Source organism: Scatophagus argus, chromosome 3 (genome assembly GCF_020382885.2).
Source record: "Scatophagus argus isolate fScaArg1 chromosome 3, fScaArg1.pri, whole genome shotgun sequence".
Lineage (NCBI taxonomy): Eukaryota > Metazoa > Chordata > Actinopteri > Scatophagidae > Scatophagus > Scatophagus argus.
Genome location: NC_058495.1, coordinates 17,945,913 through 17,965,598, shown reverse-complemented (window position 1 = coordinate 17,965,598; position 19,686 = coordinate 17,945,913). Strand labels below are relative to the sequence as shown.

Below are 19,686 nucleotides of genomic sequence, written 5' to 3'. Positions count from 1 at the left end.
GATGGTGAAAAGATCTGTTTTCAGTTGTATAAAATGCTGCATGTTAGGCCCAAATAAAATGCTTTCCGAATGTCTGAGTAAGGAAAAGCAAGGGCAATAAGCTGCCTACACTGCAAATGACGATGTGACACATTTATTCAAACCCTCTTGGTCTTTCTGCACCACAGTGATATCACAGCTGTGGTAGCACCTTAATCCAGGCACTTTAATGGGACGTCACAGACAACATGAGACGATTCATCCCCTCGCCTTTCCTAGTCTCCATCATGTGGCTTTCAGCCTCCCTGGTTATTCTTCTTCCTTTCATCTTGGTCCTTACGTGACCTCTCCTCTGTACCGCATTGAGCCTGACATGACTTGGGGTTTTTCGTCTCTTAACTCACAGCACTGTCTCTTAAAAAATTAAACACTTGTATTATATAACACTGACAAGTAATGGGAAGCTGCAGAACAGCACACACTCCACTGTAGAGGGTGAATAATGGCAGCACTTACCCACTTTCAACAACTGCCTTTCTCTTATGCTCTCAGTCACACACACACACACAAACAGGAAATGGATCTTGAGGTCTATTGCAGATGATGTCTGACATTTTAAAGCAGAAGTATACTTATCAATTCTCTGATCATGTCTACCACGCGTTTCAACAAATCACGGCAGACCGCATTTTCAAGTGGCATTAATATGTTAACAAGGTTTACGAAGCATTCAAATTTTACAGCAAAATACTTCAGCAACATCATCATTTTATTCGCTTCACATTTCTGTTAGTAGCCTGTACTTTCAGCGGTCCCAAACAGCACAGTGTCCAATGTATAAATACAGAAAAACTTACTCATGTACACAAGTATTACACCAGTTTTTGAGGCAGTTGTTTTGTTTTACTACACATAATGGAATCTCAAATAGACTTCACTTCTCGAACTCAGCCCAGCAAAAATGTTCCTGATCTCTGCACAGCAACCTATCTGTTAAGGGAATTAGAGAAACAACATGTGACTTTTGTACATTTAACGACTCAACAAGCCTAATTTGCAGCTCTGTGGTCCCGAGTGGCAGCGAGAGATAACAGTTTGAATTTTTCAAAAGTTTGAATGGCTTTATTATTCAGAAATTATGTAATATTGTGTTGCTCAAGCCTCAGAACTAAATCCCCTCTTTTCAGTGTCTGATAAGGTTAGCTATGCAAAAAATCCCCATGGCAGCATTTTCAGCTGTTTTTGAGGCCAGCTCTCTATAGACCAAGCACTCAAACTCAAAATACTTTCCCAAGTAATGTTGAAAAAGTATTTTGCTGTTCAAGTTTTGATTCATCATTTGGAGCCTGGATCTGAGGGAATTTGTGGATCCCTCAGACTACTCAGAAATTACAGGCAGCAAGATGTATGTAGAAACACATATAAATAGATCTGTGATTTTCTTAAATTATTAAAAAGATGACATAATCGTCTTGCATTTTATGCAATTTCAGAAATAATTAAAACTCTAATAATACTTTTACACTGACATTGAACTGTAATAACTGACTACATGTAAAATTAAAAGAGAGGCGTTTTGCTTTGTTTGTATCAAGTCTTTCAGCATCCTTTACCTCCTTTTTATTTTGGTTTTCACCTATACGACTTTACAGCAGGCAACGGACAAAGTCGGTGACTTGCTGGTTAACACAGAGGAGCATTTAGAAGCTGAAGAGCCTGATATTTAAGCCTCTCACATGATCCATCTCAAATTCAAGTACTTTGGGTGTGTGTGTCCATTGATGAATATTTCCCTTGGATGGAGAAACAAAATAACTGGATTTACAGGAAAAGCCAACAGGCAGCGTGAAAAACACAGTAAATTCTGCAGCATCACTCACACTGGACACTGTGCCTATTTTTTCCACATGGCCGGGTTTTTTAGTCGTAAGCAATTTTTTTCTGTTTTCCGCTTTCAGCTCCACTGAACCTTAGAAAGCTGAGGTGAAAGCATGCAGTCACAAGAGGATAGTAAGAAAACAGGCATAATTATTTATTCCACGAGAATAATGTGCCAATGCACGATGATTCAAAGAGGTATGAAGTCAATTTCCACTATGTCTCAGTCTGACAAGTCAGGGAGGCTGTAGCTCCCCGCCCCCAAAACTATAATGATTACAGAAATTATAACTCTGCATATCTTTTAAATTGCATAAAATGTGTCAGTTTGACTTCTCCGAGCAACTGGTACAGCCACTTCAAAAACAGGCTAAAATGTAATGTCCGTGGGTCTGAAGTAAAACATGAGTTCAGGCTAATTATTAGGTTACTGTATATTTCCCACAGAAGATTGACTGTTAGACATAAACATGACGCCTAGTGAATCACACAGTGCAGCACACTGTTTTCAAATTTAATAGTTAGGGTAGTTATGGATAAAGAGCCAACATTTCTCTGTAAAGTGAGACGGGGAACGTGCCGTCATTACTTGTGCGTGGCTGGTAAACTGTGATGGAAGTGGTGCAGTTCCACCTGAATTGTGGATCTATCAACTGCAGCCTGAATTTATAAATTAGACGAATAAACAGAGTGCATTTTCCCCCAGTTTAATGCAGTTTGAGACAAGATTGGAGGGTTCTTACAGGACGCTCTCTGGGCAGATGAGTCCTAAAGCGTGGGGAGTGGGTGAGCAGCTGTGTGCCATACAGGACAGAGGAGGAGGAGGACAGCAGGAGGACTGCAGGAGGATAAAGGGAGGGGAAGCAGGTGGGGCGGACGGGGTGGAGGAGGAGACGTCTGCCAGGAGGGCTGGCTTGGCTCTACAACGGAGGGAACAGACGGAAGAAAGAAAGTCTCTCAGGCATTCGGCATTTCTCTCTACCCATTTATCAGTCTCGGCCTTTTCCTCTCCCCTGTTTTCACACCACATCTGGACTCACTCTGTCCCTTTCTTCCCTTTCCAACTCTCTTTCTCCTTCCTGTCCTGTCCTATATGTCTACTTGTCTTTCATCCTTTTCTTTCATTCCTTTCATAGTTCTCTATCTCTCCTCTGCACCTTCTTTCCACTTCTGACTCTTTGTGTGTGTTTTAACCATCTTCTCATTGTTCCCTCTTTTCACAGGGAAAGAGCTTGGCGTAAGATCTGTGCCAGTGCAGTCTAGATTGTGCCACCCTACCAAGAGAGTGGGTGTCAAACACAGACACTGGCACAGCCTGCCGAGGAGATGGCACCACACTGAAGCCAACGGCTGCAGAGAAACATGAATATATGTCTGCTGCCACCCACTCATCCAAGACCTGATCCCTTTGGTTCACTTAAATCTGAGGGACATAACTCTTTTTCAAATAAAAAAAAATCTTTTGATGTTCTGTCCTCATTTCTTTCACAATAATACAGCAGAACTTTGTCAGATTTATCTCTTAGTCAACCTGCCTGTGAAGTAAAGACAACATGTATGTGTGTTGACTGAAACATCCTGTCTCAGTTAATGCTATGCTGAGCAACTTACAGGAAAAAATGGATGATTTAAACATTACAGATTACTCATTATTAAGTAAATACAGTACTTTGATAGTTACTTGTTGCTTTACCTTTGGTACTTAGCCCAGATCATCAAAGTCCTTGTTACATCATCTGTGTTTAACACATGTAGAAAAGAAAAAGTGACTTTAAGTTTAACAAGCAGCTGGACTACAGTTTGGAGGCATTTACTGGCCATCCGCAGCTAAATTAATTAGTCAAAATGACTGCATGAAGTTCCATCTTCACACTGAGGCTGCATTGTTCACACACACACACACAGGTGATCAGGTGATTATTGAATGTAGTGGGTAATGTTAGTGGGTAATGTTATCAAGACAGCTGAGAATAAAACAGCAGGTAAATGAAATAACTTAAGAAGAGGTCTGCGAATGTGACTGAACATAACATGAATAATACTTTAAAACGTTACCTCACTCCTGAACATTACCGTATGAGTCAATTAAAATAAATTGTTGTAAGCAGTGATGGTTGTTTAACACATAAAAACAGTGTTGTATATTGGATAACGATAATGTTATGATGTTGAAAGAGATCTCCACTGACACTGTCTTGCTTGCATAAAAAGGTTTATTACAAAGCGGCCCAGTATCAATTACATGCATGTGTGTGGATTCAGGCCAATAGAACCACACTCGCCAATCATCTCTAACCCTCTACTTTCATAGGTTGGTTGTTTACAGGAAAAGCGGAGCATTCATCTAGACACTGAGGCCTTCCAATACATAAAGAGAAGGGGAAGAGAGACCACCTTCCTATATCATACATACCTTTGAAAAGAAAATGTATGAAAAGAAAAACATCATTATAGTCTCCAAAATCCAAGAAAACATCAATCATGCTACTTTCCAGATACTACAGCAGAAATGACAGACTTTGTGTTTTAAGGAATTCTTATCTAAAATGTTTGCTTATGCTTTGAATTTACATTAAAAAAAAAATGAACGTTGGCTGTTATATTGTGATTTTTTTTTTTAATTCCAGTATCCTTGGGCTATAGCCTAGTTTTTTTCCTGTGACTCTGTGTTGAATTAGGAAGCCTTTGCACCTACTGTGAATCCAGGCTACCAGCTGCCATCCTTTTCATGCCTACAGGCAGTGTGGATTTGAAATTTAAAAGACAGATTTCAGGGGAATGTTCCTTTAAGTTATCTTCACTTGTGTCTCTGCTCAGCTTCTACCTGTGTGCCGAGCTGCTGAGCACAGAGACAAGACTTTATTCATACAGTAGCTTGTTTTTATATTCTGTATTGAAGCCAAACAGCTAGCTCGCAAACAAGAGCACTTACGAAAACATTTCTGTTAACTCAAAGTAGTAACACTTAACATTAGTTCCCTTATTAGCAGGAAACATTCACCACATGTTTGAAACAGTCAACACAGAGACGATATGTCAAGCCTCAGTGTCGCAGATGAAAAAATGTGGAGAAAAGTTAGAGAAACCAAGAAATGAGCGAGTGCATAAGAGGTGAGAGAGATGAAAGAGCAGACAACGTGAATGACAAGGGAGAGGTGAGAGATTTAAGACATAAGGCAGGTTAGAAAGAGTTGCGGAGAACTTCAGACCATACGCCAACACTTTATCCCAGAAAAACAGAGAAAAACGAGAGGAGAATGATGCAACAAAGGCAGAGGAACCACTGATGTACTTCAGGCTAACTCTGCTCATTGTGAAAGAGGCTTTTTAGTAACACTGGGATGAACGAATTTAGAATGTATTTTCAATTCAGGCAGAGGTCATCATAGAGTCGATACACCTTTAAAAAAAAAAAGGGTGAATAAGAGTCAAATGCAGTGAGAAGATTTTAACCAGCATCAACAATACACAAGCCAATGGACGGGTATACAAATGGGTGGGGAAAAAAGATCATACATTCATAAAATAGAGCGATGTTGTCATAAATGAGGACATTTTATCTGACAACCACCTGCAGAAGCTTTGCTGCAACGGACTTCAGAAAAAAAAAAATCATCAGCTCAAAGACGAGGCAGCTGCTGTTATCATTGTAATCTCCTCACTGACCCAGAAAGAAAGCCTCGTCCTGTCCCAACAGAAATCCATGAACGCTAGGTGCACACACTCAACATGCACTCAAAAGACTACAGAAAACACACACAAACACACACACACATAACCCTCCCGACCCCCTGGATCCCGGTGGAAGCACCCCGAGATCAGAAGTGCGACTGCGTGGTGGCAAGTGGCCCAGGCCAGTGTGACGACCCTGCTCTGACAGAGTGTCAATACAAAGCAATTTACAAGCGCATGAAAAATCGACCCTCGATAACAGGCAATTTCTCTGCTCCGCTGCCTCAATAGGCGTGACCCGCCTCGTGAAAGTAAGGGAGGAAGAAGACAAAGAGGGGGAAGAAGAGGAAGAGGAAGAGAGGGGGTGATCATGGTCCAGTGGATGTGATTAGAGCCTACTGTGCTCTGAAGGGGGGAACAGGGGAGGGAGGGAGGCAAAAAAAAAAAATTGAACAGTAATAAGGCAGGGGAGGGAATTGGTGCTAGCGACTGTAATAGTGATGTGAGGAGCAGAGAAATCGCCGTGATGAATGTGATGGTTTGGATTCCACTTGTAAGAAAAGGAGAAGCAGAGGCAGAGATGAATGAGGGAGGAGGAAGTTTAGAAGAATTATGCAGGACTGACAAGGAGACGCAGAGAAGAAGAAATCAGCATACGAACAGCCGGGAAAAGCGTGAGAGTCAGGACAAAGTAGAGTCGCAGCAAGAGAAACAAGAAAGGAAGGTGGACTGGGGAGAAGCAGGGAGGGGGGCTGAGTCGCTGCTGTTGTTGATGAAATGTGGATTGTGTGTGTTTCTGTGTGTGTGTGTGGATTGAAGGCCACAGGTGAGGACAGAGATAATGACCCCATTCCTCTTCTCTTTTGCCGAGACACTTTCTTTCACACCACTCTATTCATCAAGCCCTCTATCCGTCTCTCCATCCCTCGCTCCCCCCTTTCTTCTAATTCTCCCTCTTCCCCGTCGAAAAGCCAGAGGTCACACCTTCATCCAAACAGACAGGAACACACACAAAGGAAGAAATGCAGCAGTATGTTTCTGTGTGTGTGCTTTTCACCAAAACACACACACATACACACACACACACACACACACAGGCTGCACGGAGACAAATGTCATGTACTTAAATAGAAAAAGAATTTCTGTTAAAACAACACTTCATCATGACTTCACCTGTGTAGGGATGAAACGCTGCCTTCGTGCCATTCAGTGAGAGGGGAGGTCGTGTAAAATGAACTACCGTCAACCTAAATAAAAGTTCTGGGGGAAGGAAGATGACTTTTTAAACTTCTGGTGTTGTTTTTCAACTAAAATAATGGGTTCGTCTGTCACTTTAAGATTAGTTGTGGAGTTGTCAGCTATACGTGTGTCTGAGGTGTTTTAAATAAGATTGATAGTGTATTTTTATGTATATACTTGTATGAGGGAACGAACATTTCCTCTCTTTGTCCCGTTCCTCACGGTGTCCAGCACTGTCATCACGTCGGCATGAGAAAGCTGTCAGTTAGTACGCGGTTAGCAGCATCTTGCATTTCACTTAATCAAACCAAGTTAGCCATCTAATTTGAGGGCAGTGATGTTAGCTAACGAAAAACAAGCAACATACAAGGACAAAATTAATCTACAGCTTACAGTGAGAGCTTGGACAAAGTCTGAAAGCAGGCAGCCGTCACATTTAGAAAAAAACTGACTAACTTCTGTATGTATAAATTCTCAGTTGGATCAATGTAGATTCACTAAGAAACAGTTTTGCATTACTGATAGCCACACAGCTTTAGTTTTGCTTATCTCACACAGTGAACGGTACTTTAGTGAACGAGTCGGTGAATCCAGTTTCTATTGTGCAGATTGCTGCAATAAAAAGTGAGCAAAAATAACAGCAGGTGAGCAGTTCTGTTCAAACAACCAGTTTAATTAAGTAACTACTTCCTGAGGAGAGTGGGGCTATTGACTTATTGCAGAGCAGACTGAAAGGGGCTCTGCGTTAGGATTTTACTGACAAAAACTAGATTAAAAAGTCTTTAGTCTAAAACAAACTAAAAATCTGATGCTAAAATTGGCGCTGTTTCCAGTATTTAAGACACCGCTGCTATAGATTTTGCCATTAAGAAACTGCAACCATCTGCCCATTTGAGCTGTTCTGACAGATGAGTTCCTCACAGAGTTAGTCCATCACTGAGCATATCAGGGCTCTTTGCTACGATAATGAGATGTGGGATTTAAGTCATATTCTGGTCTTGCTGGAATAGGAAAGTGTGTTTTGAGTTTCCAGCCCACCTTTCTTGTTCTGCACCCCAACAGAACAAAGGCCCCCTGCGTGGCACACCTGCGGTATCTTCATAAAAGCTCTCCGAGTTAAATATTTCGCAAGTGGGAGTGCAACACAGAAAGAGAGAGACTTTGGCCTGAATTGTTTCCTCTGCACATCATCTCTGCTCTCTCAGATCTCGGAAGACAAAGAGACGAGGGGAAGGAAGGGAAGCACTTGAGCTAATAAAGCGCAGCCTTTTCCTGTGCACAAACTCTGCGAATCTTTTGAAAACTGATCTTTACTGGAGTAGAAAGAATACTACAGATCAAAACTCAAGTAAAGATGAAGTGCATTTTTAAGGTGGATCTCACAGGGACTGTCACATCAACGTCATTGTGATATAAAAACCAGAAATGTCTCCAACAGAAGTGGGAAACTGAATCCCAGATTGAGTTTGACTTTAAAAATGGGTGTGGCTGCTGCCTCTTAAACATGAAACTCCAAAGTAACATGAATTATGTGCGAGCAGAGTACAATCCCTTGCTGTTACACAGGCTATTTTGTTCAATGATTTAAGGTGCTCTTGAGTTGTGTGTATTGAATGTCAGCCTGTATGACAGCTTGTACTCTTTCTCTCTCATCTGCATCGCCTTCCAAAGCTTTTTCAGCCCACATTCCTCATTCAGTAGTGATTCTCTCTTTCTCTCTGACTCTTCTCCTCCTCCCTACGTACTCGTCTTTTCGCTTGTCACTTTCCCTTCATGTCAATTACCAACTCCCTCCATTTCCCCTTCCCCTGGCACTGCGCACCCTCTCCCACACCTTCTCCTTTGGTATCCCACCACTTTCTCATCCCTCCTTCTTCTGCTCGATTCCCTTCTCTTGTCTCCGCATGCGAAGCTTCCTCATGTTCATCTTTTGGTCTCCCCTTTCTCATCTGCTTACGCAATCGACTCTATTCACTTCATTTCTGTTATTTCCTTCTCCATCCATCATCCTGCTTCTATTTCCTCTGTTTTGTTTGATTCTGCATTCACTCTCTTCTCCTAAAACTTTACCACGTTTATTTCATCCTCTTGCAGGACTTGAGACGATGCCGCCTTGTACCTCCTTGGTCTCTCCTCCATCTCACCGCCCTTCGCTTCATCCCACACATTTCTTCTTTCTCCACAACATGCAGCATCTTCTCTCCTTCTCCTTCTATATTCATCCCAGCGATGAGTGAGTGACCTGAATCTGTCTCTTTGCATTACAGCCCCTCCCTTCTGCAGCTCAGGAACACCTTCGAAAAACCAATAGTGTTGCTGCCACCTTGGCTTGCGTGCCCTCATTTGTGTGTATGAGCGAGTGTGTGTAATTGAACCTGGAGTGATGAGGAAACCGAAATCTGTATGCTGGTACTACAAGTGCACCAGATGTGGCTGTGCTTCATCTGTGCTTGCATGTAGGGGCCAGCTTGTTGGAGGCTTTGGGTGTGTGTGTGTGTGTGCACTTTGTGTACAGTATGTTTATCAGCACACCAAACACAGAGCTTTAGCTTGATTTCAGTTAGAACATACTGCCATTTCCACAAATAAGAAACTCAAGATTATCTCACATTGTCAGTGTCTTGAACACATGTGCATACATTGTTGACTGTGTGTTTGTGTGTGTGTGTGATGTCCTCTGTGTGCACTGTGTCTGGTACTGGTTGTCTGTAATTGCCTGTGCCTTACCATCCATCACAGGGCTGTTTTTCTCAAGCTTTCACGACTCTCCTCAGTCACAAACTTGTTCTCTTCTCTTCTGCAGGGTGGAAAAGCAAAAAACTTTTTTCAAAATCACTCTGACAAGGTTTTTTTTTTTGTTTTTTGTCGAACTGAACGAATGCATACATAACAAACTTTCTAGAAAGAGATTGCGTGGGGGGTGGGGGGGAGGAGGGGGAAGAAACATCATATCTGCCAAGCAGGAAAACAATCAAGGCAGATAGCACTGAGTTGTCAAAGAGTGTGACACCACCAAAACAATGAGGTCCCACCCTGGGAAAACGAAAAACATTGCATTGACACAAAACACAGCATTCTCGACAAACTTAGTTTTAAGCTCATCTATTCTCCTCTCTCTCTTCAACTAAACTTTTGTGTGTGTGTGTGTGTGTGTAATTTTTGTCTCCAAGAGGCAACGGCACTAACTTTGTCTGAAAATTCCCTTGCTGCAGGCGGGTTAATGGATGCACTGGGCCTTGTTGTCAGAATACAACAATAAAATAACAGAAGCAATGAAAGAAGAAAAGTGAGAGAAACAACAGACACGGAGGAGATTTGTATTAAAACTTGGCAAATGACACTTTGTGAGTGAAGGTTAAGAGTCTCAAAAACATATTGTGACCACGAGCTCAGTTTTGACTCCTCAGTGATAACACAACTGACTGCCTCTCTAAACTCCTGAGCCATGTTAATGACCATCGCCACCAGGCCGTGTAAACATGATTCTGCCACTGCACGGCTTTTTTTCTTGCCTAAAATTAATTTTATAATAATTTTAGTTGATAGTTTGGCAGAAATTTGGCAGTGTTTCAAGAACATTTGCATATTTTTCCAATTTGACAAGGAAGCAAAGGCCAGCGGCTGGCATGTTCAGTCGGGTGTAGGAGAAGCTCATGTTGCTGTCTGTCAAACACTCATCATTTAAAGCATCCAGATCATAATGAGCAAATTGAATTCTTGTTCTTTTTCCAGGCTATCCAGTCTAATGTTGTCTAATTTCCTTGAATCCAAGAGGGCAAGGCCTCAGGATATGTTTTGAAGCAACTTACAATTCATTTTTGTAAGTACAGCAATCGCTTGCCATTGATTTCCTGTAATGGTGACTGAATCAACTGTCATCACTGACCTCTCCTGTCTGCTTTTTACTGTACATATTCGAACAGTTTCCAGTGGCAGGAAATTCCTCTTTTCATGTCAGAAAAATATTCAGCCCGTGGGTCTTATGACATTAAGTGGGGACTACACACAAACCAGGATCTCGTGCTCCCCAGGCAATAACGCTACCACAGTACCTGAAGAGATATTCAGCGTTCCACAGCAGCTAACAGGCTCTTTCCAATCCTCCCAGGATTTTTTAAAACATTTTCTTTGCTCTGGCTACAGCATGAATCAGAATCTGATTTGATAAACACGGCAGCGTGCCGAATTGTAGGTGGAAGTGGACCAGACAAGTGTAACCCACAGTGGAGCACTCAGTGTAGCCAAGGGAGAAATCTTCCACTAACAATGATGTCCATGGAGAGAAACAGAAAAGGACTTGCATAATGCATAAAATGTTCTTCATAGATATATGAGTAATGACAATTTGGCAGAGAAATGAAATTACATCAGTTGGTTTTTAATATGTAAATTTGATTAAGACTGTCACTTGCTTTGTAGTCTTGTGCTGTACATGCTCTGTAGGTGTGCACCAGTCAAACTGTATCTCCATACTTTCTTTTTCAAACTGTATTAACCATCCTGCCTTGTTAAAACACAGTGAACAGCTTGCAAGTCAGATGGCTGGGGTAGTTTACTTCACATTATCAAATCTTTAGATGTATTGTTTAGTCGAGACCTTGCATTAAAGGAGCAGTTCATCTAAAAAATGAAAATTAAGTCAGCTACACGGAAAAAGGGTGTTTCAGCATTCTTCTAAACAACTTAAAAAGGACTTGTTTTAACACAGAAAGAAAAAACAAACAAGCAAACAAAAAACACATTTGAAAGGATGCTATCTACAGCATTACTTTTGGTTCTTCATTTTCTTCTTTTTTTCTTATTATTTTGGGTTGCACTGTCCCTTTAAAAAAATTACACAGTGTAGACCCTTTTTACAGCAGAGATTTTGACTTGTCAAACACGGGTGTAACTAATAACATTAATGATAGCCCTCCACTCGGGCGTTTTACAGGGTCGTGGTATTGGGTGTGCTGCCTCGCTCACGCTGACACATTAAAATGGAACGGAGCCATCATTAATGTCATTAGTTACACCTGTGTTTTTCCTGCTGCGACTCATCACGACATCTAAGGAGCATAACTAGGGCCTGAGGAGCACAGATACAAGGAGAATATGATAAACTAAACTGGAACATTCAGGACGTCATATCAAGCAAGAAAATGATCACTAATTCCAGCGATGAAAATGGCTCACTGTGGTGCCATGTTGCAGGTTGGTCCTCATCTTTATACTCCGATGGTCCAGTCATCGTTCTGGCTGAGGGACATGGTTTTGACAAGAGCTCAGGTGGAGGAAACGATGGAGGGGGGGGGGCTCAGAGAATGAGCAAAGGGCTGATAAGATGAGCGCCTCATCTTGGCAATACCTCCACGAAATCTCGGCTTCTTTCACCTCCTTCCACCCCTCCCTCCTTTTTTCTACCCCTCACGTCGTCGTCTTCACCCCCACAGGACTCAGTGGAGCGATGGAGGGAAACAGAGCCCAGCCAGTTCCACCTGGTCATTATCAGCCACACACCTGCTGCCTCCTCCCAATGCCTACGATCCTCTTGTGCTCTATCTCTTGCCTGTTTTAGGTCCCTTATTCTCACTCAGCCATGACTAATGGGGATATCTCATTTTTGATTTTTGGCAGTGACTGCCCATGGATGTGCACTGAGGGAAATTAGAATTGTTTTCTCTCTCTCTCTCTCTCTCTTACACAGCCTGTCTTCAGTATGCGGTTGTAAACATGTTGAGTATCTGTGTTTTCTATATATTTTGCGTGGTTTGTTTCCACACTGTGACACCGACTTGACATGTCTTCTGTAACCCTCCTCCGCAGAAAGACAAAACGCTTTGCCTTTGCGTTAAAGTGCAAGGTGAAATGTGCTAAAGCAGTTGTTACCATCACTCTCAACCTTTATCCCAACAACTACGTGATGGTTCCTGTGTGACAGGTCACAACGACTACTGAAGGTACTTCTCCATCCATCTGCGCTGCAGCAATTACTTCCACCTTGCCCTGTTCTAACCTTCCCTCTCTTCCTCTTCCTCCCCTCCATCACTTCTTCCTCCCCACAATACAAATGTCATTCACTCAGAGAAGAGAGGAGAAGGTCGAAACTGCCGGCTTTTTGAAAGCCACAGCTTCAAAAGAGCTGAACTCAGCCAACAAATGTGGCAGAGAGGAAACGACAAGCAACAGGGGTTATAAAAAATTCATTGCCAATGCAAAGGCACTGGGAGTCACACGGCATGTGAACTGTGCACTGTAAACTTCTTCTCTCTTTGTTGCCTGGCTCTCTCTCACTGTCTGTGCGTTACAGTCATTTTCTCTCTATTGATCGACTGGATTCCCGGCATCCTGGACTTTATTGCATTTTTCTTATTATTGTAAAACTCTTGGTTGAAAATTCAACATGAAGTCAGTAACACAGAGGAAGTTAGATGCACATGTTATCACAACACAGGACTAGATGAACATCATCAACATAGTGTATATTAAAATTGACGCTATTATCGCTATCTAACATTTTGTCAAATGAGCGCTTGTGTTTCAGTCAGACCATCATGTGTATTCATTCTCAGTAACTGTACTGAGGATGAATGACACAGCAAGAGGTCTTTTGCTCTTTGGTAGAGAACAGAGTCAATTTTAGGTACTTTCTACACAAGCTGATGTATGACCTATTGGACAACACAAAATGCTAAGTGCTCACCAATGTACATAAAAGCACATGTGAACATTCAATGTGTGACCAGAGGCAGCAGAATTTGCACATCTTGCAGCAGTCCAAGCAAGATTGAAGCTAACAAGGTTGTTTATAGTCAAAATGTTGCTAAAGAAAACTGACATCGGTGAGTAACAGCTGTTGTATGATTACTGGGCTTGTTTCATGTGCTGTTGCAGGAATATTCAGATATCTTTCCCTCTTTGGCATCATTGGAGAACAATGATAATAATAATGCACTCAAAACGGGGCTTGTGCACTTTATATTATATTTTTATTTTCAGTTTAGTTTAGTTTAGTAAAAAATTCTAATACATTCAATGTGATTTTGTCTATTGTTATCTTTTAAAAATGTTAATGTGTCATTTCGACGTGAAATATTTACGTCAAGCGAATTAGGACTGAGAAACTTCTTCCATCCAGAAGGTGGCGGTAATAAAATGTCTGCTGCCATAAATGTCAAAGAGAGACTGCGCATGCTTAAGGCCATTTGAACTCCAGATACTCGTGCTATTTTGGCGGAAAGGTTGGTGTCTCCTTCGAGTTTACAAAAAGGTAAGCGGATATTTCTTTCCTCAGGTACGTTTTATATTCTCTAGGTGAGTGAAAATCAAACAACTGCAGGAAACGGCAGGTAGAACGTGTTAATATTGTAGCGTGTGTGTTTTCGACTTGTTTACGCCAGTCAAACAGTTTAATTCCTAGGTTAGCTAAATTGCTAATGCTAGCTTAAGATTTAGCGACGTAGCCCATTTAGCGTAGGAACAGACTTGCGCGCCGCACGGCACTATACGGGCAAACGACGCGGGCCCGCCGCCTTCGTTCGCCCGTACGTGCGCACGCACTACATTATTTTCATCCTTGCTATAGTGTGACTTTGCTGTGCCATTCATACTTATTAGCATATTTTGAGGAACTGCGTGTTTGCAGTGGAATTACTGTGTACCATAAGATAAGAGTTGTCTTTAATTCGGCCGATACGTTGTTTCTTAGTGTTTATGAACTTTAAATCACAGCTGTTAGCCTGAAGTTGTGTAAGCTAGATGCTAACATAAATGTGCTGCCTCATACGTCAATTAAATGCTGCAAATTATGAAAGCTAAGCCTGTCTCATTCTCTGTTTCAAAGCAGTAGGGCAGGACCCATTCACTTATTTGTGATGAATTTGAAAGTCAATACATTAATTCAGACTGTGAAGTTTATGGGATGTCCCTAGCACATTCACTATTTTTTTTTTTTTTTTTAAATGAAATATTATTTTAATTATTATTATTTTAATTGAGGTAAATTTGTGAAAGGCATGGCAAAGAATGATATAAAACCAGGAATTAAATCTTTAGTTTGTTAACATCTTTATAAATGTCATCTTGTTGCAATTTTTCAGGTTCTAAAGGATTGCTCAGTGGTTTGTGCTCCCTCCTCGGTTAGGGCACCGTACTCATAGAAAGTATGATCACAGCTCACCGATTTATTACTGTGAATTGAGTTGTCAGCATTTTTGTTTTAGAATCATTTATTAATTGACAGCTTATTTTTAAATCTATAGTCCTCATTAGTTGATTTAATTTTCTCATATCAATTTCTAACTTTATCAGGTGTTAACAGTTAGATTTTTCTGAAGGAAACTTTCACGAATTAAATTCCTTGACTGATATCATATGTTGCTGTTTTTTTTTTTTTCTCAGATTTAAACATGGCAGTGTAAGGATTGCAGTTCAAAAACCTAATTTTTATATGAAGTTTAATTTTTTAGTAGGTACCAATAATATATTATGTTGTGTTTGTGGACAGTTTCAGTTGCAGGCAGAATTTCTGAGGATCACCACTTGTCCCCTTGTCTCAAAGTTCTTCGAACAACTTGACCAACACACTGCCCAGCTCATCAAAGTGCTAAAGAAGAAAGGTGGCTCTGCAGGGAAGAAGATTACAGTAGCCTAATTTTTGCCCCATCGCACAGGTATGTATTGCTGTTGGTAAAAAGATAGAATTATATGTTGATGTTGACTAGTCTGTTTTGACAGGTATATGGACTGATAAACAGTCAGAAACCAATATAGCCTGTGAATGTCCCCTAATGAGTAAAAAATTGTGTTTGTTGTTTACAAAACCTGAGCAGCAACTCGTGGTTGTTTCATACAAATTGCTGCTTATTTTGTTGTTGTTTTTTTTCTTCTTTTTTCTCCCTTTTATATTTGCAGTCACCTCACAATTAAAACACAGATAGTGATCATAATTGTGTTTAGGGATCAGATGTGTTGACATTTGGAATGAGTAACTGAAAGTTTGCGACCATTTCTTGATTCACACCAAATCAAGGCCTCTTTTTTCAGGTTTATCTGTAAGTGAACATTGTGAAAAGTTCAGTTTTTGATTTGAAAGAGACTTCAAAACAAAGGCAGAAGGTGTGTGAATGTAATGTTTTTTTCCTTTTTTTTTTCTTCAGTGTGAAACAGTTGAAAAGAAGAGGGAGTGCATCCTCAAGGCACTTTGTGTCTACCTCAGTGAAGACCCCAGCATCCTCTTCAAAGAATATCCGGTGTGTAATTTTAGTGTCTACCTTTTATTCAGTCAAATCCTGAATAACTAATCTGGTCACTTTGTTATAATTTGCATGGAATCAGTTTGTATATACACTCACCATGCATGTTATTGGGTACACCTGTGCAACCCATCAGATTACTATACAACAGGGGTATTCAACTAAAATTTTAAGAAGTCCAGTGAGAGAAAATTTCTTCAAGCGTTGTGTTTTGTCTCATAGTGGCGTTTCACATTGGCATTTTTAATGAGCGCCACGACCTCTGAACATATGAGACACACTGGTTTTGTGCTCCCAGTGGGAGGAATGAACGGAAATGAATCTGTCTATTCTGGGTTGAAAGCTCTATTTTCGCTCTGTATTTTCTGTTATTTCGCCATTATTTTTCTCTGTTGTCTCGTGCTCACTCGTCTCTCCGTCTTCTCTCCTGCTCACTCGTCTCTCTGTCTTCTCTTCCTGTCTATCCACATCATCTCCCTGTATCGCTTACTTCCCTTTCCACCTGTCACTCACCTCATCTCTATTCAGAGTCACACTTTTTTTTTTTTTTTTTTTAACACAAATTTGATTGGCTGAGCAGCGTCATGTGGGACTTGCATGTGATTGGTCATGTAATTGTAAGGTCCGCTAAACAAATGCCACAAAGACTAGAAGAGCTAGCGTCCCGTCATAGTGTAGAATCCCTCAATAATTTATTGATTATAGGTCTGCTGATGCATTGAATTGCATTAGGTTAAACATGTTCCTAGTAAAGGTCTTGGTGAGTGTATGTAAAATTAAAGTTTATTTAAAGTTTTCTTAAAAGTTTCATAGAATCATCCAGCACTCCTTCATATTTTTGTTTATAGAACTTTTTGAAGTCTTGTGCTATTTTAATTAAATTGTTATATAAAAGTAATCTGAAATGCAAAAGCTTATTCTTTGGAATTCAGAAAAATCTTTTTGATTTCATAGTTTGTTTTTGTCTTTTGTGACTCTCCTATGTTGAAAGCTCTATTTTCGCTCTGTATTTTCTATTATTTCGCCATTATTTTTCTCTGTTGTCTCGTGCTCACTCGTCTCTCTGTCTTCTCTTCCTGTCTATCCAGATCATCTCCCTGTATCGCTTACTTCCCTTTCCACCTGTCACTCACCTCTCATCTCTATTCAGAGGCACACTTTTTTATTTTTTTTTTTACACAAATTTGATTGGCTGAGCAGCGTCATGTGGGACTTTCATGTATTTGGTCATGTAATTGTAAGGTCCGCTAAACAAATGCCACAAAGACTAGAAAAGCTGGCGTCCCGTCATAGTGTAGAATCCCTCAATAATTTATTGATTATAGGTCTGCTGATGCATTGAATTGCATTAGGTTAAACATGTTCCTAGTAGAGGTCTTGGTGAGTGTATGTAAAAAAAAAAAAAAAAAAAAAAAAAAGTTTATTTAAAGTTTTCTTAAAAGTTTCATAGAATCATCCAGCACTCCTTCATATTTTTGTTTATAGAACTTTTTGAAGTCTTGTGCTATTTTAATTAAATTGTTATATAAAAGTAATCTGAAATGCAAAAGCTTATTCTTTGGAATTCAGAAAAATCTTTTTGATTTCATAGTTTGTTTTTGTCTTTTGTGACTCTCCTATGTTGAAAGCTCTATTTTCGCTCTGTATTTTCTATTATTTCGCCATTATTTTTCTCTGTTGTCTCGTGCTCACTCGTCTCTCTGTCTTCTCTTCCTGTCTATCCATATCATCTCCCTGTATCGCTTACTTCCCTTTCCACCTGTCACTCACCTCTCATCTCTATTCAGAGTCACACTTTTTTTTTTTTTTTTTACACAAATTTGATTGGCTGAGCAGCGTCATGTGGGACTTGCATCTATTTGGTCATGTAATTGTAAGGTCCGCTAAACAAATGCCACAAAGACTAGAAAAGCTAGCGTCCCGTCATAGTGTAGAATCCCTCAATAATTTATTGATTATAGGTCTGCTGATGCATTGAATTGCATTAGGTTAAACATGTTCCTAGTAAAGGTCTTGGTGAGTGTATGTAAAATTAAAGTTTATTTAAAGTTTTCTTTAAAGTTTCATAGAATCATCCAGCACTCCTTCATATTTTTGTTTATAGAACTTTTTGAAGTCTTGTGCTATTTTAATTAAATTGTTATATAAAAGTAATCTGAAATGCAAAAGCTTACTCTTTGGAATTCAGAAAAATCTTTTTGATTTCATAGTTTGTTTTTGTCTTTTGTGACTCTCCTATGTAAAGGACTCTGATGGTGCAGCTCTTCAGAGGGAGCTCGAGCAACTTACCTTTGGCATCTACAGCATCAATGTTGAGGGAGGTGATGCCACTACTCCTCCAGCTGATGTCGGCATAGTGATCGAGGGTGTTGAAGTTCTGCATGACTTGGGAGACACAACCTCTGCATGTGCACTCTTTATGGGTGTAACATATGCACTGAACCTCAGTTATCCCAAGGAACTGAAAGCCTTCTTTGAAGTACTTCAGAAGCTCTTCCTCCAGCTTGATGCATGCAGACTCTCATCCAAGGTACGGATGCTCAAGAACAAACTGTGAATTATCTAACTGTTGTTTGGATGCTGAAAATTGTTTGGGCTTTGGTGAGCGAACTGATGTCGGCATAGTGATTGAGGGTGTTTAAATCTGAATCTGCAAAAAAAACTGCCATACATATTTTTTAAATAAATTTAATTTTTTTTAATGAAGGGTTGAGATATGTTTTATTATATTAATTCATTTACATGGTTGAAATATTATTTTCTGGCAGATAAACATAGAGGAGAATATTTTGCAGTATGAGGAGTATACTTGGCATAATTCATACGAAAAAGTAAGGAGATTCGACCATTTGTAACAACTTCAGGTAAAAACCGTGCCCACTTTCAAGTTTAGTTAAACCAGTTCTGGGTTGTTCACGCCCCCCTATTACATCAACACATTTTACGGTTAGAAGAAAAATAGGCAGAATATTTTCAGCAATGTGTTTGTTATTAGGTTAGACTGTTATGCTGTCATGACAATTTGAAAGCTGCAAACATCGATTTGTCATTGCATTGGTAGTTTACAGCTGCTAGTGATGGTGCAAGCTATACCAATGTTGCTGCCTGAAAGTATGGTTAGCTGTTAACTGTTCATTATGTTACTGTTCTGTTTTTTCTTGAACCAACTGCACCAGAATTTTAACTAAGATTGATAATAAACGAAATATGAAAAATATATTGGGTGTACCAAATTCATTTGTGTGGAACCTGTTGACAAACCAGAATTATGTCCAACTAATTAGTAAAACATGAATTGAATGAAAATGTAATGTTTTAATTACTTGAACTTAAATATATCATTTTACTATTGCAAATAAGATACATGTTGAAACAACTACATGCAAATTAATAATTAGCATGTTGTATCTTGTGTGTTTAATCTGTACACAAACAGAACCGAAACAAGTTGTGTTTTTAGAGGAACTTCGGACAGAGTTGTGCTAGCTGCTGCTTGCAGACTTCATGCTAGGCTAAGCTAATTGGCATTTATTTGCTCATCTAGCTCTCAGCAGAGAAGCCTAATGAATACTTTCCAAAATGTTGAACTGTGCCACAGGTATTAGTGTAGTAGTAAATGTCAAATGTTCGTACTCTGATACACACAAGGGAACACAGGGAATCATTACATCCACAGACCACAGGG

At 40.1% G+C, this 19,686-nt stretch overlaps 1 long non-coding RNA gene across 1 annotated transcript; it reads left to right on the top strand.

Moving 5' to 3' along the window:
• The first annotated feature begins 13,878 nt into the window (after positions 1-13,878).
• Positions 13,879-18,534, top strand: LOC124056667. Its single transcript, XR_006842993.1, has 4 exons — positions 13,879-14,017; positions 15,254-15,419; positions 15,906-15,998; positions 18,247-18,534. It is a non-coding gene; the product is annotated as an uncharacterized LOC124056667 (long non-coding RNA).
• The last annotated feature ends 1,152 nt before the right edge of the window (positions 18,535-19,686 follow it).